This window comes from Bubalus kerabau, chromosome 9 (genome assembly GCF_029407905.1).
Source record: "Bubalus kerabau isolate K-KA32 ecotype Philippines breed swamp buffalo chromosome 9, PCC_UOA_SB_1v2, whole genome shotgun sequence".
Lineage (NCBI taxonomy): Eukaryota > Metazoa > Chordata > Mammalia > Artiodactyla > Bovidae > Bubalus > Bubalus kerabau.
Window position 1 is genome coordinate 22,653,602 of NC_073632.1, and position 14,653 is coordinate 22,668,254.

A 14,653-nucleotide genomic window follows, 5' to 3' on the forward strand; every position below is an offset into this window, starting at 1 on the left:
TGAAAAGACCCTGATGCTGGGAAAGATTGAGGGCAGGAGGAGAAGGGGACGACAGAGGATGAGATGGTTGGATGGCATCACCGACTCAATGAACATGAGTTTGGGTAAACTCGGGGAGTTGGTGATGGACAGGGAGGCCTGGCGTGCTGTGGTTCATGAGGTCACAAAGAGTTGGACACAACTGAGTGACTGAACTGAACTGAACTGATAAATGTGACCTCCACTGGCTCCAAAGCTGGTGTGACCCTCAGTATAAGTAACGCAGCATCACCCCTCCTGTCTGCAAGCAGTGCCTCCCTGTTCTACCTTCCCTGATTCTTGCATTCAAGGGCCTTGGAGGGCAAGTCCCCTTCCTGAAGGAAAATGCTGCATCTTTAATTCATAACTTCCAATCCTGGAGCACCTCCTCTGGCAACTTCGTTTCCTCCTCTGATTAACGAAGGTGGAAATCTAAGAATGATGCACTGACCCTCTTTACACACTTACCCATTCTTCTTTTAATTCTTCTCTCTTCATGGCAGTCGTTCTGCTTCTCACAAAGCACATAATTTGTAAGATTTAAGTTATTTTTCATTATGGAGATTCCTTAGAAAACTAAGAATAAAACTACCATATGATCTAACAATCCCACGATGGGGCATATACCCCAAGCAAACCATAATTGAAAAAGACGGTTGTGCCCCGATGTTCATTGCAGCACTAGGGCATGGAGGCACGGAGGCCTTACTCCTCTCACCCACTGTGGCCTCCGAAGGAGAAGACAATGCAAAGAGAGTCAGCCAACAGTGGGAGAGGGTCTCCTATGTCAGTTAAGCCCAAGAGCATCTGGCTGTCAGGTTTGTCCGTTCCTCCGATGGATAAGAACAGAGAAAGAGGAGGTGAGCAGCCCAGTGTGGAAGGAGCACCACCCGGCGGGCCATTCTAGGCCTCTCTGTCCTCCCCTCTGAAGGTGAAGGGCTGGTTTCTTGTTGCCGGGAGAAATATCAATAACCTCAGATATGCAGATGACACCACCCTTACGGCAGAAAGTGAAGAAGAACTAAAGAGCCTCTTGATGAAAGTGAAAGAGAGTGAGAAAGTTGGCTTAAAGATCAACATTCAGAAAACTAAGATCATGGCATCTGGTCCCTTCACTTCATGGCAGATAGACAGGGAAACAGTGGAAACAGTGGCTGATTTTATTTTCTGGGCTCCAAAATCACTGCAGATGGTGACTGCAGCCATGAAATTAAAAGACGCTTGCTCCTTGAAAGGAGCAACCTAGATATCCATCAACAGATGAATGGATAAAGAAGTTGTGGTACATATATACAATGAAATATTACTCAGCCATAAAAAAGGAACACATTTAATTCAGTTCTAATGAGGTGGATGAAATTAGAGCCTATTATACAGAATGAAGTCAGTCAGAAAAACAAATATCCCATATATTTGTTTAACACATATACATGGAATCTGGAAAGATAATTAACCTATTTGCAAGGCAGCAGTGGAGATGCAGACATAGAAAACAGTGAGGGAAGGAGAGAGTGGAATTAATTGAGAGAGTAGCATTGAAACATACACTTATCATACACAAAATAGATAGCTGGTAGGAATTTTCTGTACGATGCAGGGAGCTCACCCAGTGCTCTGTGGCAGAATGGGCTGGAAGGTGGGAGGGAGACTCAGGAGGGAGGGGACATTATATGTACCTCTGGCTGATTCATGTTGATGTATGGTAGAAACCAACACAATATTGTAAAGCAGTTATCCTCCAATTAAAAATAAATTAAAAATGTTAAAAGAACCCTAAAGAATTTGTTAGTGTTCACATCCTTCCTGACACCTTCTTTCACTCTTATGTTTCTCTCACCCAAGATGACAATTCACTTCCCTCAATATTTTAAATCTCACTTAGTCCATCATAACATTCTCCTCACTAGCCATTCTGTCTCTTAATATGGACAGTGGTCCATCTTAAATGCTATTGCCTAAATCTTCTGCATTTCTCCAATCATACCTCTTCCTGCCTTGGAAGAACCCCTTCAGAAAATTAAGAAATGTTGCAATGGATCTTTGAATGTCAAAATGTGACAAATTTCCAATCCTGTACATTTCAGAATTTCTCTTTCTCCTGCACTAAATTTTGAGCAGAGGATTTATTCTGAATTTCTAGAATTAACACATAGTTTTTCTCATCTATCAAGATATTATCCATTATGTGTTACTCTTGAAAAAAAAGAACCATATCTTCAATATGCTTACCTCCTTGATTAAAGTGCTTAACTGCACTTGTTCAAACACACCAGTATTAAACAGTATTAAATCTACTATCTTTATATGTATCATAAGTTTAATCTGTGAGAAATTCTTCAGAGATGTAGCTCCCTAAATAGAAGAAGCTATTGGTTAGCAAGGAGCGAGTCATAAAACAAAGGGGACCAATTATGGTACCTTTCTACTGAGGGATCTAGACCAGTCAGAGCGCTTTCTAGAAATTTATGAACACCAAGTCCAGACATAACATTTATTTTCTTTGAGGTGTGTCCCCTCAAACTCTGAAGCCCTAACCCTCAAGGTAACTGTCCATGGAGACAGGGTCTTTGTGGCAGTAATTAAGGTTAAATGGGATCATAAGATCTGGGCCTTAATCCAATATGAGAGGAAGAGACACCAGACTTCTCTCTCTCCCCACACCATGTGGAAGGGCCACATGAGAACACAGCAAGGTGACCATCTGCCAGCCAGGAACAAAGCTCCCACGAAGAAGCAAATAGACCAGCACCCTGATCTTGGGCTTCCGAGAAAGGAACTGAAGATGGCACAAAGAAAAGGAAATAAATACCATGCTCATGGGCTGTAATAATTAATACTGTTACATTGTCCACACTACCCAAAGCAATCTACAAATTAAATGTAATCACTATCAAAATACCAATGGCATTATATAAGAAATAATTTTAAAATGTGTATGGAAATACATAAGACACTGGATAGTCAAAATGTTTCTATAAAAGAACAACAAAGCTGGAGGTATCATGCTTTCTGGCTTCAAACACAATTACAAAACTAGACTAATAAAACTGTACGTTACTGGGACAAGAACAGACACGCAGATCAGTGGAATAGAGAGCCTAGAAATAAACCCATGATTATATGGTCAATTAATTTATTTCTTTAACTTCAAACTTGTTATTTTCTACAGGGGTCTAGCCAATTAACAATATTGTGATAGTTTCAGGTGAACAGTGAAGAGACTCAGCCATACATATACGTTTATCCGTTCTCCCCCAAACTCCCCTTTATGGTCAATTAATTTGTGATAAAGGAAGCAAGAATATCCAATGGAGAAAAGATGGTCTCTTCAATAAACGATGTTGGGAAAATTAGACACCTGCATGCAAAAGAATTAAACTAGACCACTTTCCTATATCATGTACAAAAACAACCTCAAAATTGATTAAAAACTTAAATGTAAGATCTGCTAGAAGAAAATCCCTAGAAAAAAGCATAAACTATACACTGTTTGACATCAGTCTTGGCAATATTTTTTCATGTCTGTCTCCTCAGGAAGGGAATCAAAAGCAAACCTAAAACTTTTGAACAGGAAAAAAAAAATAGCCATGAACAAAACAAAAAGGGTGATGAGAGAAGATATTTGTAAACATTATGTCTGCTAAGTGGGTTAATATTCAAAATATGTATTAAAAACTAAACTCATACAACTCAATATCAAAAAAAGCAATTCAATTTTTAAAATGAACAGAGGACCTGAATAGGCATTTTTTCCAAAGAAGACATACATTGGCCAACAGGCACATGAAAGGATATTCGGCATCGCTACTCATCAGGGAAATGCAAATCAAAATCACAATATCATCTCACACCTGTCAGAACGGCTGTCATCAAAAAGACAAGAAATAGGAATTGTTGGTGAGGTTGTGGAGGAAAGAGAATCACCATACACTGTTGGTGGAAATGTCAGTTGCTGCAGCCAATACAGCCAAGAAACATTAAAAATAAAACTGTCATCAGTTCAGTTCAATTCAGTCGCTCAGTCGTGTCCGACTCTTTGCGACCCCATGAATCACAGCAGACCAGACCTCCTTGTCCATCACCAATTCCCAGAGTTTACCCAAATTCATGTCCATCAAGTTGGTGATGCCATCCAGCCATCTCATCCTCTGTCATCCCCTTCTCCTCCTGCCCCCAATCCCTCCCAGCATCAGAGTCCTTTCCAATGAGTCAACTCTTTGCATGAGGTGGCCAAAGTATTGGAGTTTCAGCTTCAGCATCAGTCCTTCCAATGAACACCCAGGACTGATCTCCTTTAGGATGGATTGGTTGGATCTCCTTGCAGTCCAAGGGACTCTCAAGAGTCTTCTCTAAACCACAGTAGAAAAGTATCAATTCTTCGGTGCTCAGCTTTCTTCACACAATCCAGCAATTTCACTACTGGGTATTTATCCAAAGAAAATGAAACACAAATTGGAAAAGATACATGCACCCCTATGTTCATAGCAACATTATTTACATTAATTAAAATATGAAAACAACTGCATCCACCATTGGACAAATGGATAAAAATGTGCTATTTGTGTATATAGTATATAATATACACATATACATATTATATATTATATGTATTATAACTATGTATGTATATACAATGTATATACATAATATTATATACATATATATTATAACTATGCTATGCTATGCTAAGTCACTTCAGTCATGTCCGACTCTGTGTGACCCCATAGACAGCAGCCACCAGACTCCCCTGTCCCTGGGATTCTCCAGGCAAGAACACTGGAGTGGGTTGCCATTTCCTTCTCCAATGCATGAAAGTGAAGAGTGAAAGCAAAGTCGCTCAGTCATGTCCTACTCTTAGCGACCCCATGGACTGCAGCCTACCAGGCTCCTCCATCCATGGGATTTTCCAGGCAAGAGTACTGGAGTGGGGTGCCATTGCCTTCTCTGATATATTATAACTATATATATACAATGGAATATATATATACACACAATGGATTACTCAGCCATTTAAAAAAGAATAAAGCTTTGCCACTTGCAACAATATGGATAGAACTAGAGGGTATTATGCTTAGTGAAATAAATCAGACACGGAAAGACAAATATTGTATGTTTTTAGTTGTATATTTTAACAGAATCTGGAGAAGGAAATGGCAACCCACTCCAGTATTCTTGCTTGGAAAATTTCATGGACAGAGGAGCCTGGCAGGCTATACATAGTCCATGGGGTTGCAAAGAGTCAGACATGACTTAGAGACTGAACCACAACATTAATAGAATCTATAAAATAAAACAAATAGTATGGAAACAGACTCAGAGACACAGGAGAACAAAATAGTGGCTACTGGAGAAAAATAGGTGAAGAGGATTAAAAGGTACAAGCAATTAGGTATAAAAAAGTTTCAAGGATATAAGATATAGCACATAGAATGTAGCTGATATTTTAGAATAACTTTGTATTAAAAGTGTAATATGTAAAAATGGAATAATGGGCAAATTTGGCCTTGGAGTACAAAATGAAGCAGGGTAAAGGCTAACAGAGTTTTATCAAGGGAACATGCTGGTCATAGCAAACACCCTTTCCCAACAACCCAAGACATGACCCTACATATGGACATCACCAGATGGCCAATACCAAAATCAGATTGATTATGTTCTTTGCAGCCAAAGATGGAGAAGCTCTATACAGTCAGTAAAAACAAGACCTGGAGCAGATAGTGGCTCTGATCATGAGCTCCTTATTGCAAAATTCAGGCTTAAATTGAAGAAAGTATGGAAAACCACTAGGCCGTTCAGGTATGACCTAATCAAATCTCTTATGATTATACAGTGGAAGAGATGAAGAGATTCAAGGGATTAGATCTGGTAGACAGAGTGCCTGAAGAACTATGGATGGAGGTTTGTAACCCTGTACAAAAGGCAGTGACCAAAACCATCCCCAAGAAAAAGAAATGCAAGAAGGCAAAGTGATTGTCTGCAGAGGCCTTACAAACAAGTATGAAAAGAAGAAAAGTGAAAGGCAAGGGAGAAAGGGAAAGATATACCTAACTGAATGCAGAGTTCCACAGAATAGCAGGAAGAGAGAAAAAGGCCTCCTTAATGAACAATGCCAGGAAACAGAGGAAAACAATAGAATGGGAACTACTAGAGATAATATTCAAGAAAATTGGAGATATCAAGGGAACATTTCATGCGAGGTTGGGCGTGACAAAGGACAGAAACAATAAGGTTTCTGTCAGAAACCTTAGAAGGTTTCAGAATCAGAAGAGAAGCAGAAGAGGTTTAGAAGTGTGTCAAGAATACACAGAACTATACCGGAAAGGTTTTAATGACCAGGATAACCACAATGGTGCGGTCACTCACCTAGACATCCTGGACATCCTGGGGTGTAAAGTCAAGTGGGCCTTAGGAAGCATTACTATGATCAAAGCTAGTGGAGGTGATGGAATTCCAGCTGAGTCATTTAAAATCCTAAAAGATGCTGCTGCTAAAGTGCTGCATTCAATATGTCAGCAAATTTGGAAAACTCACTAGTGGCCACAAGACTGGAAAAGGTCAGTTTTCATTCCAATCCCCCAAACTGGCAGTGCCAAAGAATGCTCAGACTACTGTACAATTGCTCTCCTTTCACATGCTAGCCACGTTATGCCCCAAATCCTTCAAACTAAGCTTTAGTGTATGTGAATTGAGAACTTCCCGGTGTACAAGCTGGGTTTCAAAGAGACCAAACTGCCAGCATCTGTTGGATCGTGAAGAAAGCAATGGAGTTCCAGAAAAACATCTATTTCTGCTTCATTGACTACACTAAAGCTTTTGACCGTTTGGACTACAAACTGGGAAATTCTTAAAGAGATGTAAATACCAGACCACCTTACCTGTCTCCTGAGAAACCTGTATGCAGGTCAAGAAGCAACATTTAGAACTGGACATTAAACAATGGAGTGGTTCCAAATTGTGAAAGGAGTACATCAAGGCTGTTTATTGTCACCCATTTATTTAACTTATATGTAGAGTACATCACATGAAACGCCCAGCTGGGTGAATCACAAGCTGGAACAGGATTGCTGGGAGAAATATCAACAGTCTCAGACATGCAGATGATCCACTCTAATGGCCAAAAGTGAAGAGGAACTAGAGTGTCTTGATGAGAGTCAAAGAAGAGAGTGAAAAAAACTGGCTTGAAACTCAACATTCAAAAAACTTAGATCATGGTGAGAGAGTCAATTCCTAGGCAGGTTGATAAGAAGTCCAGGGTCCCCAAGGAGGAGGAGAAAGGGGTCTGGGACTCTCAAGGAGGAGACAGGGGTCTGGAATTCTCAAGGAGGAAAAAAGGACAAGTGCCTTTTTTCCCTCTATATTCCTTAGTCTCCAGTTCAGCTCAGTTCAGTTCAGCCGCTCATTCACGTCTGACTCTTTGCGACCCCATGAATCGCAGCACGTCAGGCCTCCCTGTCCATCACCAACTCCCGGAGTTCACTCAGACTCACGTCCATCGAGTCAGTGATGCCATCCAGCCATCTCATCCTCTGTCGTCCCCTTCTCCTCCTTAGTCTTAGTCACATAAAATGTTTTTTTTTTCTTTAAGCCCAGAACAAGGAACAACTCAGTTCAAACTCTGTAGTAAAGATTATATAACAACAATGTATCCTGCTTGAGGACATGTTTCTCCTTCTTCAAAACCTTCTCACTAATCCTGTTATCTTAGAATGTATATTATGGGAGTGGGTCTGGTAAGATCTTTCTATTGTTAGTTCTTATCCTGTCATTTTAAAATGTAAATTACGGGAGTGGGTCTAGTAAGATCTTTACAAACTTGAGACATTCTTTTGATTTATTGCAGTAGCCAATTAAAAAGGTATATAACTCCCTTGCTTAGACTAGTGAGGAGGCACTCTCCATCCCCCTTCTGATGTCTGTGTCAGAAGCTTTCTCTGTCCCTTTTTCACTTTAATAAAACTCTGCTACACAAAAGCTCTTGAGTGATCAAGTCTGGTCCCTGGTCCCAAAGCTATATCTTCTTCAGAGATCAAGAATCCAACATGACACATTCACCGTAAGCTATCAAGGGCATCTGCTTCCATCACTTCATGGCAGGAAAAAGCAGAAGCAGTGACAGGCCTTATTTTCTTGGGCTCCAAAATCACTGCAGATGGTGACTGCAGCCATGACATGAAAAGACGCTTGTTCCTTGCAAGGAAAGCTATGACAACCCTGCACAGCATATTAAAAAGCAGAGACATCACTTTGCCAACAAAGGTCCATAGAGTCAGAACCATGTTTTTTTCCAGTAGTCATGTAATGGTGCAAGAATTGGACCATAACGAAGGCTGAGAACTGATGAATTGAGGCTTTCAAATTGTGATGCTGGAGAATATTCTTGAGAGTCCCTTGGACTGCAAGAAGATCAAATCAGTCATTCCTAAAGGAAATCGACTGTGAATATTCATCAGAAGAACTATTGCTAAAGCTGAAACTCCAGTACTCTGGCCACCTGATGTGAAGAGCTGACTCATGTGAAAAGACCCTGATGCTGGGAAAGACCAAGGGCAGGAAGAGAAGGGAGTGGCAGATGATGAGATGATTGGATGGCATCACTGACTCAATGGACATGAATTTGAGCAAACTCCAGGAAATAGTAGAGCCTGGCATGCTGCAGTCCCTGGGGTTGCAGAGTTGAACATGATTTAGTGACTGAACAACAACAACATAAAAATACCTAATTATAATATTGTACACCTGAAACTAATACAACATTGTAGTCAACTATGCTTCAATTAAGAATTAAAATACATATAAAGAAATAATCATTACAATGATCATTAAGATAGAATCACGGTGGGAAAATGACCAAAGGGTGAAGGTATATTTTTGCGACCAAAGCAGTCAAAATGTTTCATCACATTCTAATTTCCCAAAGAAGATACTCTTAAGAAAAAGCACCATGGGAAGATATCCAGTAGTAATGGCCATGAATAAAACATTTAGCACATTAATTGGGGCTAAAAGGCCTGGAAAGAGATTAACAAAGCCAAATAAGGACATTAGCCTTTAATCTTCAAAATAATACCAGAGAATATTTTTAGCAACTCCCCAGAGGGAAGTTTACAGCCTCCTACAAAGAGGTCAATGAAGCTCTGACCTAATCTTAGAATTTAAGGAAACAGCCCATCTTTTATTATGTTAATGGCACATTTATCATTGGAAACCAGTGATTCTAGAACTAGAAATAAAAAATAAGAGCCATATATATGTATATATATATACACACACACATACACACATTTATTATATTCTAGCACTAAGGCTGCAAAGTTTAATCCTGTGAGTTCCTCTTCCTCAGGCAAACTTTATGTGTATTTGGAAATAACCATTTAAATGACAGCTCTCTAGTTTCCAAGCAACTTAATTGTAAACATGTAATCATTTCTCCCCTCTAGTAGATTATACTAGAATAAAAATATAGAAAGTATCTTGTGTTTTGATTTATTTTTCTCATTAATGAGGTAAGTTTTGCAAAATATCTCCGACTTAAAGAAGCTGTTTTTAAAAAATGATAAGTACCAATTGTAAAGCTATAATTTTCATAGAGATGGGCAATCAGAGCAGATACATGGTCAGCTTCACTGGAATTGGAGAGGAGAGAGAACGAGAATTAAAAATCAACAATTATAAGATACAAATTTACCAAAAATAACCAGTGAACCAACAGTGTTCACACAGGAAAAAAAAAAAATCTATGAGGAAACCAACCAGTAAAGTTGTCCTAAGTATTTTCTTTCTTCTTTGCTCATTAGGAAGTAACTTGGTACATAGTGGATCAAAATAATGTGGTTCAGAATAAGATCTTGATTTGAAATCAGGTTCAAACATAATTGCTCTGTTTGATTTCCCCTTAACTGTATTTTCTCAGCTTCTAGTTCTTGCTAATAATAATAACAACAACTATCTGGAATAGAATATTCACCTGCTGGTTTCTGTTTAGCATGCATACTAAGTCGCTTCAGTCCTGTCTGACTCTTTGTGACACTATGGACTGTAACCCACCAGCTCCTCTGTCCATAGGATTCTCCAGGAAAGAATACTGGAGTGGATTGCCATTTTCTCCAGGGGATCTACCTGACTCAGGGATGGAACCTGCTTCTCCTGCACTGCAGGTGGCTTCTTTACCACTGAGCCACCGGGGAGGCCCTGTTTAGACATTTGGTTAAGTCAATGCTATGGTCATCAGACTGTGTTGTGTAATGTTATGAAAGCAGATAAAAAAGCAATCTGGATCCGGAGTGTAGGAACATGGCCAAATGTTATGTTGGTCACAGGGGAAGCGATAACCCCTGCTGTTGTCTTTCTCTACCTCCCTGTGTTCCAACAACACTGGTCTTCTATCTGCAATTCAACCATGCAAAACAATTTCCCTTTCCCCAATACTTTTCTTCCAAGTTTTAGCACAGCAGGCTCCTTCTTTTTTGGTCTTGTTTCAAATGTCCCTTCCTCTGAGGCCTTTTCTAGCTTCTACTCTGGCACTTTTCCTAAGAGATCACACTGTCGATTCCTTTATAGCTGTTCCAATTGTAGACCATTATCCATGCTCATGAATTTACTTACTGTCTATGTCTGCTGTCTAGAATGTAAGTTCCATAGAGGAGCTTGCTCATCTAGTTCACAGTTATAGTCTCAGAGCCAGAACAGTGCCTCACACAAAGCAGACTTTCAATACGTCATTGTTGGATGGATGTCTTCAAGGGTGGATGGAGAAGGGCAAGGTCTAATTGGCTGATGGAGTAAAGCTCCTCCTCTGTTCATGATCTGATTACTTTCCATTGCCTCCATGATGATCAACTCCTGCTCTTGGTCTCCATCATTCTGAAAGGTTGTTGCTGAGCCGTGAAAGAGGCCGGAATTCTTGGCCTCTGGAGGAGAGGAATTCAATCTGGGGCCAGTGACAAGGCTTGATTGCTCAGAGCTTTTGTATAATAAAGTTTTATTAAAGTATAAAAGAGATAGAGAAAGCTTCTGACATAGATATCAGAAGCAGGCAGAAAGAGTGCCCCCCTGCTAGTCTTCAGCAGGATGTGATATAGCTACTGCTGCTGCTGCTGCTAAGTCGCTTCAGTCGTGTCCGACTCTGTGCGACCCCATAGATGGCAGCCCACCAGGCTCCCAGTCCCTGGGATTCTCCAGGCAAGAACACTGGAGTGGGTTGCCATTTCCTTCTCCAATGCATGAAAGTGAAAAAACAAAGTGAAGTCCCTCAGTCATGTCCGACTCCTAACGACCCCATGGATCGCAGCCCATCAGGCCCCTCCGTCCATAGGATTTTCCAGGCAAGAGTACTGGAGTGGGGTGCCATTGCCTTGAGAAGGGGAAAAAATATAACACTACTAGTTTGTTTCCTCCTGCCACTTAAGAGAGAGATAAAAAATTGTCTGACATTTGCAACCTATTTCCTCCATTTGGAGACCCCTGGCCTTCCTGCCTGTTACCCTCTCATTTCCTCACCTGGATAGCAGCACTAGGCTTCCTGATGAGTCCATCTGCTTCTACCCTGGGGCCCCTATGCTCTTTTTCAACATGACAGCTGAGCCAATCCTCTTTAAAACATGTCCGTCTCTCTTCTCTGAGAAACTCTGCAATGGCTCCCCCTACTACTCAGAGTAAAAGGCCACACATCCATCAAGGCCCTACTTGGCATGATCCCTTCCTGCCTCTCTCCCTTGTCGTCCCTCCATCAGCAATAACCGCCTCTGCTCTTGAACTTGCCAGGCACCTTAGGACATGTGATCTAAGCTGTTCCCTCTTCCTATGAGGCCCTTACCCCACATACCTGCTTAAGTAGCGTCCAACTCTCCTGTTCTATTTAAATATAACCCTTCCATTGAAAGGGCTTTTCTGGTGGCTCAGAAGGTAAAGAAAGCTGCCTGCCAATGCAGGAGACGTAGGTTCGATCCCTGGGTTGGGAAGACCTGCTGGAGAAGGAAATGCCAACCCGCTTCAGTATTCTTGTGTTGCAGAAACCAGTACTTGAGAAACCAAGCACCACACTCAGAGAGTTAGAGAACTCAGGTTTATTACACCAGCGAGCCCAGAGGAGGTAACACTCCAAGCTCTGAGCTGCGCATAAAGGGGTTACAGAGTTTTTATACACAGACAGGCATGATTAAGGTGGTTTACAGGTTTGCATGGGCTGGGCAATTGCAAAGAGCAGGACAAGGGTGAGTGAGATAAACTCCACTTCCTAGTATTGTGAGTCCCCACTTTCTGAGACCTATGTGATCCAGACTTTGCAAGGAGCAAGCTGAGTTACAGAGGCAGAAGGAGCAGGAGGTTATGTCACATTTTAACTTTTCCTCTTCATTCCCCCTTCTTGATGCTTCTATCACTCATCATAGAAAGCATCATCTCATGTTTTGGTAGGACATTCAGAGCTCCCCGTCGTTTAGGGGGCTATATTGAGCTTTGTAACTTTATAGATTCAATTCCAGAGGTTATAAACTGGGTAGTAGCACTGAGAATATAAGGCCAAACAAGAACGCCGCAAAGAGCATGAAGACAGGACCGGTTAAAGGGAGAAGCCACAATGCCCAGCTCCAGATACTGTTCCAGTTACCCCAGGAATTAGCTAGTTTCTCTTTCCTTTTTATGATTTGTTCCCTTAGCTGTTGGGCCATGTTCCTGACTATTCCTGATTGGTTTACATAAAAGCAGCACTCTTCATTCAAGAAGAGGCAGAGTCTTCTCTTTTCAGCTGTCAGTAGGTCTAGCCCTCTCCTAGTCTGTAAAACCACCTCAGCCAGGGAGTCTAGTTGGTCCTGTAATGAAAAGCACAACAATAATACCGATTAGGGATAGAGGCCAGGGTTGACAATGAACATCCTTCGATATTTTGATAGCTGGATCCGCAAGCTTCTGCCGTGCATGGACTAGTCAGCTTCCGGAGTGACTAGAGCAGGGCTCAGTGTCCTTCGTGGGTGAGGGCCGTTGTCTTTAGAACCAGACCTTGAGGAGGTTTTGGGGGTCTGGAACAGCTTTCCAGGTGTCCCCAACTGCTTTCCAGGTGTCCCCATCACAGGAAGTAGCTGCCTTCTTGACTCTGGTGTGGTGGATCCGAGGAATGATGCCTATAACTAACAGCAGTAGTAATGGTTGCCAGGACGACTGTGTGAGGGCCTGTCCAAACTGGCTGAAGTTTTTTTTTTTTTTTTTTTTTCCTAATTTTTAACTCATACCTCAGCTCCTGGCTGAAAGGCATGAACCCAATTGTCCAAAGGAATGGATGTCCTTTCTAAGTTTTCTTGGGCAATATGGCGGAAGACTTTCCCAGGGCCTGGAGGTGTCGGGACATCTCCAGGCCAGCTAGTTGGTGGTGGTCTCCCTTGAGCTTTTTTTTAATCACTGGGGTTGGTCTCCCATGTAAGATCTCAAAGGGGGAATAGCCTGAGGGCCTTGGGGGTGCATTTGGGGACTTTGGGGAGGGAGATGAGAGTGCACAGAATGATAAGGCAGCCTGTTGTAGCATTGTCTGGGTGTTGGCTGGGGGACATTCTTCTCGTACTACTACTTGGAGAAACAAACTCAACAAGAAAGTTAAAGATATTTGGCCCAAAGATGAATAGATGTAGGAAAGCTGCTGAGGGGCTAGCCAGGAGAAGCAGGTCCAGACACTGATTCATGATATTAGTGTTTCTCTAGGTATGAGAAGATGCAAGAATTTGGACTCATAAAAATCTTTACCTGAAAACATCTGACTATCTGAAGGCCTGTTTTTCTGGGTTTTCCCAGAGCACAGGGTGCCTTATGTTTTGTCTCCACCCTGAACTCCTTTCAAGGGGGTGTTGAAGGTCAGCATCTTGTAGTGGTCATGATTTAATCTTTGTAGAGGCAGCTGACAAGGGCCAACTTCCAGTCAGCAGGGCCCCTTCATACTCATATTTGACCACGTTTTGGGGCATTTCATGGTCATTGTGTCCCGTGGTGCTGGGAAGGCTCATTCCCAGTCTAACAAAGATTCCATTGACAGGCCACTCAATGTGTTGTCACTAGACCAGGCCTTGTAAGTAGCAAAAGTCTCTGGACCATATCTACCTTACTAACCTCTTGGGCCAGGAAAATATTTCCTTTTTGCTTCTTCCCATATCTAGAGTTACATTATTACAATTACTGATCTCATATGGAACTGCATATCAGCATTTTATCACAGGCTCAGTCACTCATTTGGTAACATAAGAAATAATCTTCTGAAACAAGCTACATAGAAAATAATATAGCTAGCAGTTATTAGTAAGGTTACAAGCAAGAATTTAAGTCAAGAACTTTCATTGGGTACAGCCGGGTATACCCCAGGTCATCTGACTCAGTTAAACGATTATAGCCAACTGTTAATCTCCTGGTTGTACATCAAGGAGCATCTGACTTTTATCCAAAGACTGGTTACTGAGATAAGCTTTAGAAACAATCTTAGTGTCCTTTCTAATAACTTAATTAAAACTTTTAGCAATATAACATAACAAGGAACTATCTCGGAAGTGAGTCTTAGTAAACACAGACCTTAATTAACAAAACTAGTACTTAATATTCAGTGAAGCATGATTTTTTTATTTCTTTTTGGAGCACTCATTGTGAGGGCATTAACACAGTAGCC

At 41.3% G+C, this 14,653-nt stretch overlaps 1 long non-coding RNA gene across 2 annotated transcripts; it reads right to left on the minus strand.

The window, feature by feature from the left end:
- Window positions 1-3,136: 3,136 nt before the first annotated feature.
- LOC129619624 (uncharacterized) lies at window positions 3,137-8,219 on the minus strand. 2 transcript variants are annotated; one of them, XR_008697969.1, is made up of 2 exons: window positions 6,894-8,219; window positions 3,137-4,437 (listed from the first exon to the last, which is right to left on the minus strand). It is a non-coding gene; the product is annotated as an uncharacterized LOC129619624 (long non-coding RNA). The 2 variants fall into 2 exon arrangements; XR_008697970.1 differs by lacking the exon at window positions 6,894-8,219 and adding an exon at window positions 6,063-6,090.
- Between the last annotated feature and the right edge of the window lie 6,434 nt (window positions 8,220-14,653).